This window comes from Coenobita brevimanus, chromosome 45 (genome assembly GCF_032717465.1).
Source record: "Coenobita brevimanus isolate Jiangsu-jjx chromosome 45, ASM3271746v2, whole genome shotgun sequence".
Classification (NCBI taxonomy): domain Eukaryota; kingdom Metazoa; phylum Arthropoda; class Malacostraca; order Decapoda; family Coenobitidae; genus Coenobita; species Coenobita brevimanus.
This window is the reverse complement of record NC_136998.1, coordinates 29,536,700-29,547,407: the sequence shown is the minus strand read 5'-3', so window position 1 is coordinate 29,547,407 and position 10,708 is coordinate 29,536,700.

Genomic DNA, 10,708 nt, shown 5'->3' with positions numbered 1-10,708 from the left:
GCTGTACTTCCCATTGGTTTGTGTGTGGATCAGATTTTTTGTAAACCATGAGTGTTTTTGACGTATGCGTAATGTACACGTATTGCAGTTGTAATATATAACCCAAATCCCCCTCTGAGTAATGTTTTCAGTAATTTTAATGGCTGGTTTTCTTTCGATTTATATATTGCTTCACGGTAACCTGCATTTAAATACGTATTTCATTCTTTCCAGTCTGTATACCGCATGTTCTATATTTTCTTTATTTTTTCTTTGTCACATACTCCAGGCGCATATGTAAAATAAATGTTATAGGAGTTTGATACGAGATTTTCCGTGGGCGGCTTACCTGCGACAGACTGTGTTGACCATGGGATATATTGTCACCTGGGTTATTGTTTGTTTGTTTGTTGTTTGTGTAGCCGACTTTCCCGCTCCTCATTCACCTCTTGTTCTCATCCTCACTTATCCCTGTTTCTCAGCACGTTGTCTGTATTTCCCACTTATACTTTGGTTGCCATAATCTCCACTGAAATTTAATGTGTTCTTGGCTGCTTCGTGTGATAGTTTTCTACTTACAGTAGGTTTGTGGTTTGCTTCTAACTTCTTTGGTTGGTTGGTATTACTCGTTAGTATTTCAATTATCTTTTGTTTTTAACATCTCTTGTCAGCTTATGACTTCCCTAATTAGCTCCGTTCATAGTTAAGTATTGTAACTTCTTCAGAAGGTGTTCTTCCTCTACTTCTGCAGTATTTTCTTTGGGAAGTTTTCTTCCATTAATTCCAACTTCTGTGGGACGTCTTCCTCCTCTGCTTGTAACTTCTTTAGGAAGTTTTCTTTCTCTGCTTCTAACTTTTTAGGAAGTTCTCTTCCTCAGTTTCTAACTTTAGGAAATGTCCATTCATTGCTTCTAACTTCTTTAGGAAGTTCTCTTCCTCAGCTTATAACTTCTTTAGGATTTTTTTTTCTTCTGACTTTTTAGAAAGTTCTCTTCCTCTGCGTCTAACTTTTTCAGGAAATTTTCTTTCTTTGCTTCTAACTTCTGTATGAAGTTTTTTCTCTGTTTCTGATTTCTTAAACAAATTTTCTCCACTTCTTACTTCTTTAAGAAGCTTCCACCTGTGGTCAGTCTACTTCTAACTTCTATAGGAAGTTTTTTACTTTGCTTCTACAGTGCCTTCTGTAGGATGTTGTCTTCCTTAGCTTTTCACATCTTAAGGAAGTTTTCTTCTGTCTGTAACCTCTCGAAGACATTTTTTCCCTCTGTTTCAAGCTTGTTTGATACATAAGTGTTTCCTTTGCTTTTAACTTTTTACGGAATTTTTTTCCTCTCCGTCTAACTTCCGTAGTAAGTTTATACCTCTGTTTTTTTAAATTATGTAGTTAATTTTCATTCGTTCTGACTAAAAAGATTTATTTTTGCGTTGGTACTACAGTATAATTAGCGTTCATCTTTTTGCGCTTATTACGTCTCTGATTAGTCCATCCATCCATCATTCAGTCTCTTTTAGTCCCGTCAGGAGGGTTAGAGCCCGGGCTAGGCTATTCAGTCCCGATATATATTTAAGTGAGGGTGACCAGCCTTTCTTATCCCTGAGTGGCATTATGTGAGCAGCAAATTCGAACCATCCCTTGCATATAAACCCTTACAGGCTCAGTCCGGGTGGAGTGTCTTAACCCACTAAACCACTTTCATCATGTGTGTGTGTGTGTGTGTGTGTTTGTGTGTGTGTGTGTGTGTGTGTGTGTGTGTGTGTGTGTGTGTGTGTGTGTGTGTGTGTGTGTGTGTGTGTGTGTGTGTGTGAGTCTAATATGTGAAAAGTAATGATTCTTAGTGTGATTAGTGATGTTTTACCTGTCTTTGGCTATATAATTTTCCACTGGTGTTGAAAAGAAATGCCAATCTTTCAACAATGTAATGCTGCTTTTAAACTGAATATTTGTGCTACGGTATATGTTGTTGTTTTAGCTACTGATTTAAACGTTATGAATCTCCTTTTAGTCCCTTCACTGAGATTGCCCTTTGTATATACGTAAGCTGAATAAAGTCGTCCGGAGGGAGCAAGACTAAAATTGTCCGGGAATATAAAGAATTAAATCATAGTGCAGGGGTTTGTGGAGACGGATTTGACCTCTATTGCTTCCTGAAATACCCCCCTAAAATCCTAAATCCTAAATCCCTAATATCCAAAGGCGCTAGTAGGATTAAATATTAAAGATGTCATTGCATGGGTTTGATAGTACTGTCTCTCTCTCTCTCTCTCTCTATTCCAGTGGTTTTCTTTCAACACCGGGTACTAAAAACGACATGCAGCCACGTAACCTCATAGTGATCCACAGGTAAAATTCTCAGACTGTGGAGTGTGGCTGAAGTGTTTGTAGTAGTATTGGCATTCACTAATTCTCACCAGCATATTTTCGTGATCAAAAAGTTCGTAAAATTCGTCGACGCCTTTCTGCTTGAATGTGGTGAAGGAAAGTGTTACGTGAGGAAAGTACCTGTGAGTGGTTGGGATATAAAGTGACAGGAAGAGAGTTTGATGAGGTAGGATACTTTCTGACGTTCAGGGAAGAAAGAGAAGTATGAAAGGCAGGACTCGTATTTTTATTGGTCAAGGAAGCTGCCAAACACCTCCTCTTTAACGATTTATTTTTCAGACTACCCATTAATATCCTCTTAACACCTTTTCCTTAAAGATTTATTTTTCAGACTACCCATTAATATCCTCTTAACACCTTTTCCTTAACGATTTATTTTTCAGACTACCCATTAATATCCTCTTAACACCTTTTCCTTAACGATTTTTCAGACTACCCATTAATATCCTCGTTTGTTTTTTTGCTTCTTATATCTTCTTAATGTCAACTTAGATTGCCTGAATAACACACAAGAATATAGCTACGGAGCAGAATCAGAAATAAGTAAGGAAGAGGTGTTAGTAAGCATCTTAACCACACGAAAATGCTGCCCTCAGATACAACGCATTATTTGCTTCGTTACTAGTAGGTCTTTCTCTTGTTGTTACCATTGGGCGGCTATAATCAGCGCATGCATAGGGGAAGCTCTCAAAATAATGGGTTTAAGGCCTCACGTTAAGACTAAGCTATACCATTAAGTCCATAATTCACTCATTATTTTGCTGTCTTGCCCTCAGTTGCCCAAAAATACTGAGGCACTTTACTACAATTCATTCTTTTGCAGCTTATTTCACGTAGTTCATTGGCAGAAGACACCACGATCTGTTAGAACTGTACAGTTTTTCCACAGCACTTGGAGACTGGCTGCATATTCTGATCTCTTGTCATAGCTCAGCATTCAAGAAAAAGAGATGACGGTTTTAGACAGTTTAAAAGTTGACAATGTATACTTATGACGCTGCAGGTGAGAGGTATGGAGGTAAAATAGATTGGATAGTGTTGCAGGTTGACCCCCGTTTTCTGTAGGGAGATGAGAAGTGATAGGTGGCGTGAGTGGTCCAGAGACTTTAATAAGCATGTAAATATATAAATAAATAAATAAATAAATAAACAGAACGTAAATAAACAAAATCCTGTTCTCATTGGATGCAAACTACAAGCCGTGTTCTCGTCGGGTAAGCCCTAGCACCTCTTCCCTTGCGATTTATTTTTGTATACGGCTAGTCCTTTTGCATGTTATCTATGCAAAGTATGGCGATATTAGAATGATTTATGTAACACGGGCAAGGGCGGTAAGGCGTAATAAACAAAAAAAAAAAAAGTAACTCAAGAAAAGGTGTTTGGTACCCTCCACAACCTACGTAGCAATTCTTCCTTCTCTAGTTCTTTGACACGTTAATATTCGGGTGTTATTATTATTATTATTATTATTATTATTATTATTATTATTATTATTGTAATCTAGGCTATTTTGATGTTGAAATATGTAAACTTCATAAACTACTTATATATAAACTATAGATATAAACTACACTTCTTTTACCCTAACTTGGCCCCGATTTTCGTCTTTTCAGCAACTTATTTCACGTAGCTCAGCAATGATAAGGGCTTGCCATAGCACTTCTTCGTGACTAGCACCATATTCTAGTGTTAATCTACAGTCAGAACTCAGTATTCAAGATGGAGAGATGACATTTTTAGACCAAATTAGAACAAAAAGGATTAACTAGTGGAAAATATCGAGAATGAGATGAGTACGGAAGGTGAAGGTCGCTAGGTAGGGTTCGAAGGTGTGACAAATAGCTAATCAGTTAGTGTTAAATGTGAAGGAGGAGTCGTACATTGAACAAGGGAGAGCATGCTGACGAAACTGTAACATAGGATTCGTTCTGTAATGATAGGGTAGTGAGTAAAGTTTCGTTTCGTTTCGTGAAGTAGGAGTTATTACACTGAATCAGGGGAAGGATGCGAACGAAACCGTAGCATAGGATTCTTTCTGTAATGTTAGGATATTGGTTTTGTTATTTTCTTTTAAGGTTAGTCGTTGATTATCCAGTTAAAGGAAATACTCCCGCTGAGAGAGTCACGTTTGAACTATATATAGGTAACCATATCATGTCCATGTGCCGCAGGTATACCTCCGGTGACATTCGTTCCGGTTATGATCAGCAAAACTTCTTGTCAAGTTTATATATATACAGGAAAACTTGCTGCACTTGGTCACAGAAAGCTAAATATAGAGAAGAGCGAGTGAGAAAAGAGCTAAGGCCAGGAGGTGGTGGTGGTGGTGGTTAAACTCCTTGTCACAGCGTAGGCAAACTGTACACTTTTTACTCTAACTTGGCTTAAAAATGACATCTCACCATCTTCAATGCTGAGTTGCAACAAAATATTTACACTAGAATATGGTACTTTGCCTTGAAGCTATGGAAAGGGTGCAGAGTCGTAGTATTGTCTTTTTCTGCCACTGACCTATGGGAAAAGAGCTACGACAAGGACGAAAATCTGGACCAGCTTAAGGTGAAAAGTGTATAGCTGAAGTTATTGCACTTGGTCACAGAGCTAAATATAGAGCAAAAAGAGTGAGGAGAGAGAGCTAGGTCCTGGTGAGGGTGGTGGTGAGGGTTGTGGTGAGGCCTAAATCCCCACTGCTTGTCAAAGGCCTGCGAGATAAACACAGGGTCCGACTGCGCGCGAAAACCAGCCTATCAGTTGGAAATTTGCGTGAGGTAATCTGGCATCCGCACCCACCCCAGTTACGTGCCAAATTTGCTTGCGGACGGCCAGAGCGGAGGTGCTAGGGTTGGTGGGCGGTGTGGGCGGGCCAGGGGGGAAGTGACTGTGGTGGGGGTGTGGGTGGGGGCCGACGGGTGTTGTGTGGGTGGGGGAGTAGGGTGTGATGGGCGGTGTGGGCCGACGAGAGGAGAGGTGCGGGGATGTGGGCTGGGGTGGATGGGTATTGTGATGTGGTGTGGGTGGTTTAGAGGGGAAGCTGTGATAGGGGTGTGGGCGAGGACGGGCGTTGTGGGTGAGGGAGTAGAGTGTGATGGGTGGTGTGTGGAAGGCAAGGGGCGGGGGGTGTAGTGGGGGTAGGGGAGTAAGATTTGGTATGGGTAAGGGAGGGGGATGTAGTGTGTGGGTGTGGAAGGAGAACGTGGTGGACGTTGTGAAAATAGGATTGGTAAAGTATGGGAGGTGGATGTGGATGGGGGAGTAGGATTAATTAGATGGTGTGAGTTTGGGAGAAGTATATGTAGGATGGTGTGGGTGTGAGTGTAGGATGTGTTTGCAAGTGGGTGTTGAAGTAGGGTGGGTTGGGCGGTGTGGATGGGGAAGAAAGTAGGCTGTGATGTAGGGAGGGTGTGAAAGAAGAATAATACGACTATAATGTGGAGGGTAAGGAGCTAAAAGATGTGTAGTGGTGTGGGTGGGGGGAGGTGGAAAATTATATCCATGTGGTGTGGATGGGTAGGTGGATGATGTGCAAGAATGTTGGCTTCTCATAATGTGTCTGTGTGTTTAGTGGATGTTGTATGGATGTACTCGTATTATGTAGGGTGGGTGATATGGATGTTGTATGATGGGTGGTATGATGTGTGGGTGTTGTGGGGTAAGGTGGTATTGTGGTGTTGGTGGGATGTGTGTTAGGGTGTTAGTTGGTGATGAAATGTGTACAGGTATGTGTTGCGGGTTGATTTAGTGTGCATGTGTTGATAGGATGTTGATATAGGTATTTTCGACGAAGGATGGGCAGGAGTTAGCAGGTTCAGTGAGGAGGAATGGGTGTAGGAGAGGGTATTATTTTGGCTTAGGATGTGTTATGGTGAGGGTGGTGGGTGGGTGGGTGGGTGGGGGAAGGTTTAGTGCACCATTACCTGGAATGTGGAAGGGAGAGAGAAAGTGTGGTGGAGGGGGGGAGGGAGAGAGAGAGGGGGAGACATACATCTTACCGTTCGCGGATTCCAGTCCAATTTGCTTGCTTGCCCGACGCCCTCCCTCGCTTTTCTGTGTCCCTTACATTTATATATACTATTGGCCTCTTTTGTTATAGCACCAGCATATCATAACTGTGCGTTGAATTAATAAGACTCAGGATGATGATGATGATGATGATGATGATGATGATGATGATGATGAGGAGGAGGAGGAGGAGGAGCAGGAGCAGGAGTGGGAGGGGATGAAGAGGAGAAGGATGATGAATATAAGGAGTCACATAGATTATTATTATCATTATTATTATTATTATTATTATTGTTGTTGTTGTTGTTGTTGTTGTTATCATTATTATTTTACCCTACCAATACATTTCTTATCATTTAACATAATCTCGAATAACGCGGCTCTGTTATCAGCACTGCCTGCAGAAGAGGGCATAGCAGTCACTTCAATCACCGTGGCGTTATTGAGGTACCAGTTTGTGAAGCATCTCTGTAGCCACAAACACCATTAGAGGCACGGAAGGTTGAGAGAGAGAGAGAGAGAGAGAGAGAGAGAGAGAGAGAGAGAGAGAGAGAGAGAGTTGGAGAACGAGGGGTAAGGAAGCAAGGGAGTTAGGTAAGAGGAGGGTGGAGACAGTGGAAGTTAAGGAGGGGGTAAGATAGAGAGCAGGCAAAGGGAAGGGGAAGGGGAGGGGGAAAGGGAGGGGGTAGCTGATGAGGTAAGAGTGGGGGTGCTGGCTGGGGAAGAGGGAGGAGGGGGAGGGGGATAGTGTAGGCCTATACAACTGGTCTCAAGCATGTCTCTCTCCCCTCCCCATCCTCCCCCTTCCTCTCCGCTTCTCCCCAGCTCTCCTTTTCCCACCGTCCTCCCCCTCCCCCTCTCTCCTTCCTTTCATCTCGGCTTAGCTCTTCCATGTATTACTTAGTTTTATAGCACTATGGCACCGGAGTTTTGAATATGTAATTATTTTGTCAGTTCTTCCATTGGGTATACTCTCTCTCTCTCTCTCTCAGTTTTCCCCTTGTCACACCATTATTTCTCATCAATTCTTGTTATTTCTTTTTCTACTAGTCGTATTTGCACACTAATTTTGAATGCGTTATTATTATCTCAGTTCCTCCCCTTCATATTAACTTTTCATCTTCCTTCCATTAGTATATTCCTTGTTCCTTTTCTTATAACTTTTTCTTCTCCCTTTCTGTCCTGTTTAATTTTTGCTACCTTTTTTTCCCTAATTTTGAATATTTATTTGCATTATCAGTGTTTTCCAGAGCCTATTACCTCTTCTCCTTTCTTTTCTGTTTTGTTTGTGTTTCTCTGTATTGTTTTGCCTTCTTTACAAGCCGTTTTTATTTGATTTTTCTTGCTTTTCTTTGCCTTCCTGTTTTACCTTGCCATAGTCACTTTCCTTGCTTCTTTGCTTGCCCTTATTTAATTTCTTGCCTCCTTACTCTTTCATTGTTTAGATTTGCCTGATTACCTTGCTTTCTTTTGTTCATTTATCCTCGTTGCCTTGTTTCTATTCGTCATTCCGTTTGCCTTGCGTCTTCTTTATTTCCCTGCCTTACTTCTGTGCAATTCCTGGTACCAGATTCACGAGATTAATATACTATTAACTCCATCTTATAGCCAGGATTCAGTGTCTTGCTTTTACCACCCGTCCTAGCTTTCCTCCCCCCCATGTCCCCCAGTGTTAATTACTTTCCTCCTTACTTTGTTCCCCTACCTCCTTCCCTGCCTAACCTCACTTCTCTGTCTCCCTTTACCTCACCTTCCCTGACTTACACCATTTCACTGCCTCTCTACCTCACCTTCTGGGCCTCACCTCACCGCTCTGCCTCGAAGTCTCCCCTCCCTTCCCTTATGTCACTGGTCTTCCCTGCCTCTCCCCACTTATTGTTTCCTGTTGCCCCACCTTCTTATTTTGCATCCATACTGTGATTCCTTCCCTTCTTAACCTCATTGCTGTGTCTCCTTACCTCTCTTCCCTACCTTGATTCTGTGCCTTGCTTCCTAACCTTAACTAACCTAACTTAACCTAACCCAGCCTTGCCCAACCTAACCTAATTTAACCTCATTGCTCTGCCCATCTATCTTACTTCAATACTCCTCTCTCCTTATACCTCACTCCCCTGCCGTGCCCTTCACTATACCTACCTGCCTCTTCTTCCTTTGCTTTCCTGCCTCTTCCCCCTGAATTTCCTGTCTCACCTCCCGTGCCTTTCCTTTCCTCAGTCACTTGTCTCCTTGTGCCTCTCTACCTCCGACACCCTGCCTCACTTCCTCTTCCTGACCCCATTGCTGTGCCTCCTGCCTCGCTTCCCACACCCCTACATCTACCCCTCCACCATTATCCCCTCCATTATCACTCACCTCCCGTGCCTTTCCTTTCCTCAGTCACTTGTTTCCTCTCTGTGCCTCTCTACCTCCGCCACCCTGCCTCACTCCCTCTGCCTAACCCCATTGCTGTGCCTCCTGCCTCGCCTCCCACACCCCTACGTCTACCCCGCCACCATTATCACTTCCATTCCACCTGGGAAGATAACTGGCCGACGCTGCTATCTGGCTACACGACCTCAATTATTACTTTGTCTAACACTGTCTACTACGCATCGGTTTGAAATCAAGGGTGGGAAATGACAAGGAAAGCCCTCAGACATTCCATCAGACTGCGACATACAACAGTTAAATACAAATAATATAGCAGTTTTAATTTCCATGTAACAGACAGAGAAGGGAAAGAACATAAGAAGAGAGGATGACCCACCACGCCGATTTGCCCATATTAGGAAGCTCCTGAAACCGCGTGATTAACCTAATATGCCCCTTTTACCGTAACCTGACGTACAGCGGCCAAACCTTCATCTTGAATACTGAGTCGTAACAATGAAATAACACTAGAATATGATGTCAGTCACGAGCAAGTGCTATGAAAGGACGTAGAGTCATAGTATTGTCCTATTCTGCCACTGAACTCAATGAATGAAGCTGCAGAAGGACCAAGGTAGGGTAAAAATGACTATAAAATAACAGAAGGATGGCAGAGATGAAGTCTGTCCCCCGCCCAGCAGATTCTACCCAAAGGTCACGTGATGAACCCGGAAGTTGAACCCGGAATCCCTATATAGCGGGCCGAGTATCTTCCTCTTGAACCCCAGCGATGTGTGCAAAGTGAAATTTTTGTATATTCGGCATGCGAGAAGGGGATTTGTATTGGATAGTTTTCTGTGCACGTGTCCGATGCAATTTGTCTGCTGTGGAGTGTAGAATGATTCGTGTAGCATTTTGTCCATGTCACTGATATGTTTGTTTTTAATGTAAGTGGCTGAAGCTGACTATATGTTGATCAGCACACGCCTTTTGTTGTTGCTGGGAGCACCGTTAATCGTCATCTTCATCATCATCGTCGTAATCGTCATCGTCGTGCCCATCATCAACATCCAGTCTCCCAGTGATCACAAAGAGGGACAGCATTCAGAAACGGGAATAAGATGACACTAAATTAAAACTATCAAGAGAGTGTCCAGCGAAATGAACCACACAGGCACTTTCATGCACTCATCTCTCACGCTTCTGAAAAACTCGCTTCATCTTACAACCAACCATGAGTCTTCCTTGCAGCCTGGTTCATTTGATTAAGTCACTCTCAGAACTCGCAGGGGTAGAGACTATTTCGTCTAATTAAAAAAGGGATGCAACCCTTTTTACGTGCCTCTTCATTGACCTACATCCTTTTCTTAACCTTTTTCAATCCTTGGTCACTTGGTTCTTCGCCTTTTTTATATCGCAATTCTCATACACATTCACCTAGCAAATAGAAGCATCTTGGCCTTATATGATACCTCCTTTCACCATCAAATCACTCACTCAATGTATATCCTTTTACCACTCTGTTCATATTTTCATATCCATTGTCTCGTGTGATATCATATAGGCACTCTATACCTTGTGCTCAGATCAAAGGAATTCCGTACTTTACGTCTTTAACGAATCAGTATTCCTTCTCCTATCCAACCGTCGCCGCCCACATAGGCCATTATTCCTCTTGTTATACTACTGTTCACACCGATAGGCTTTATACGGTACTTCTGGACCAGCACACCTTCACGTCAAGAACGGAAAGGATCTGCATACCTACCCTCCCGCCTCACGGATATGCTGCTCTGACAGTGCCTACTCAACGCTATGACCTCATTTTCATTCTTGCCTTCACCAGAGTATTTTATTTAGCTGAGGAGACTTTTGGAACTGTAGAGGTTAGAGATGGCCTTCATTGACCTCTTCACTGTAAAAGACCTTCCCAGATTGAATAAAGCATCTACAGACAGCAGGAGTAAACGAGTATAGGCTGCCTCACCTGCATCAAGGGGT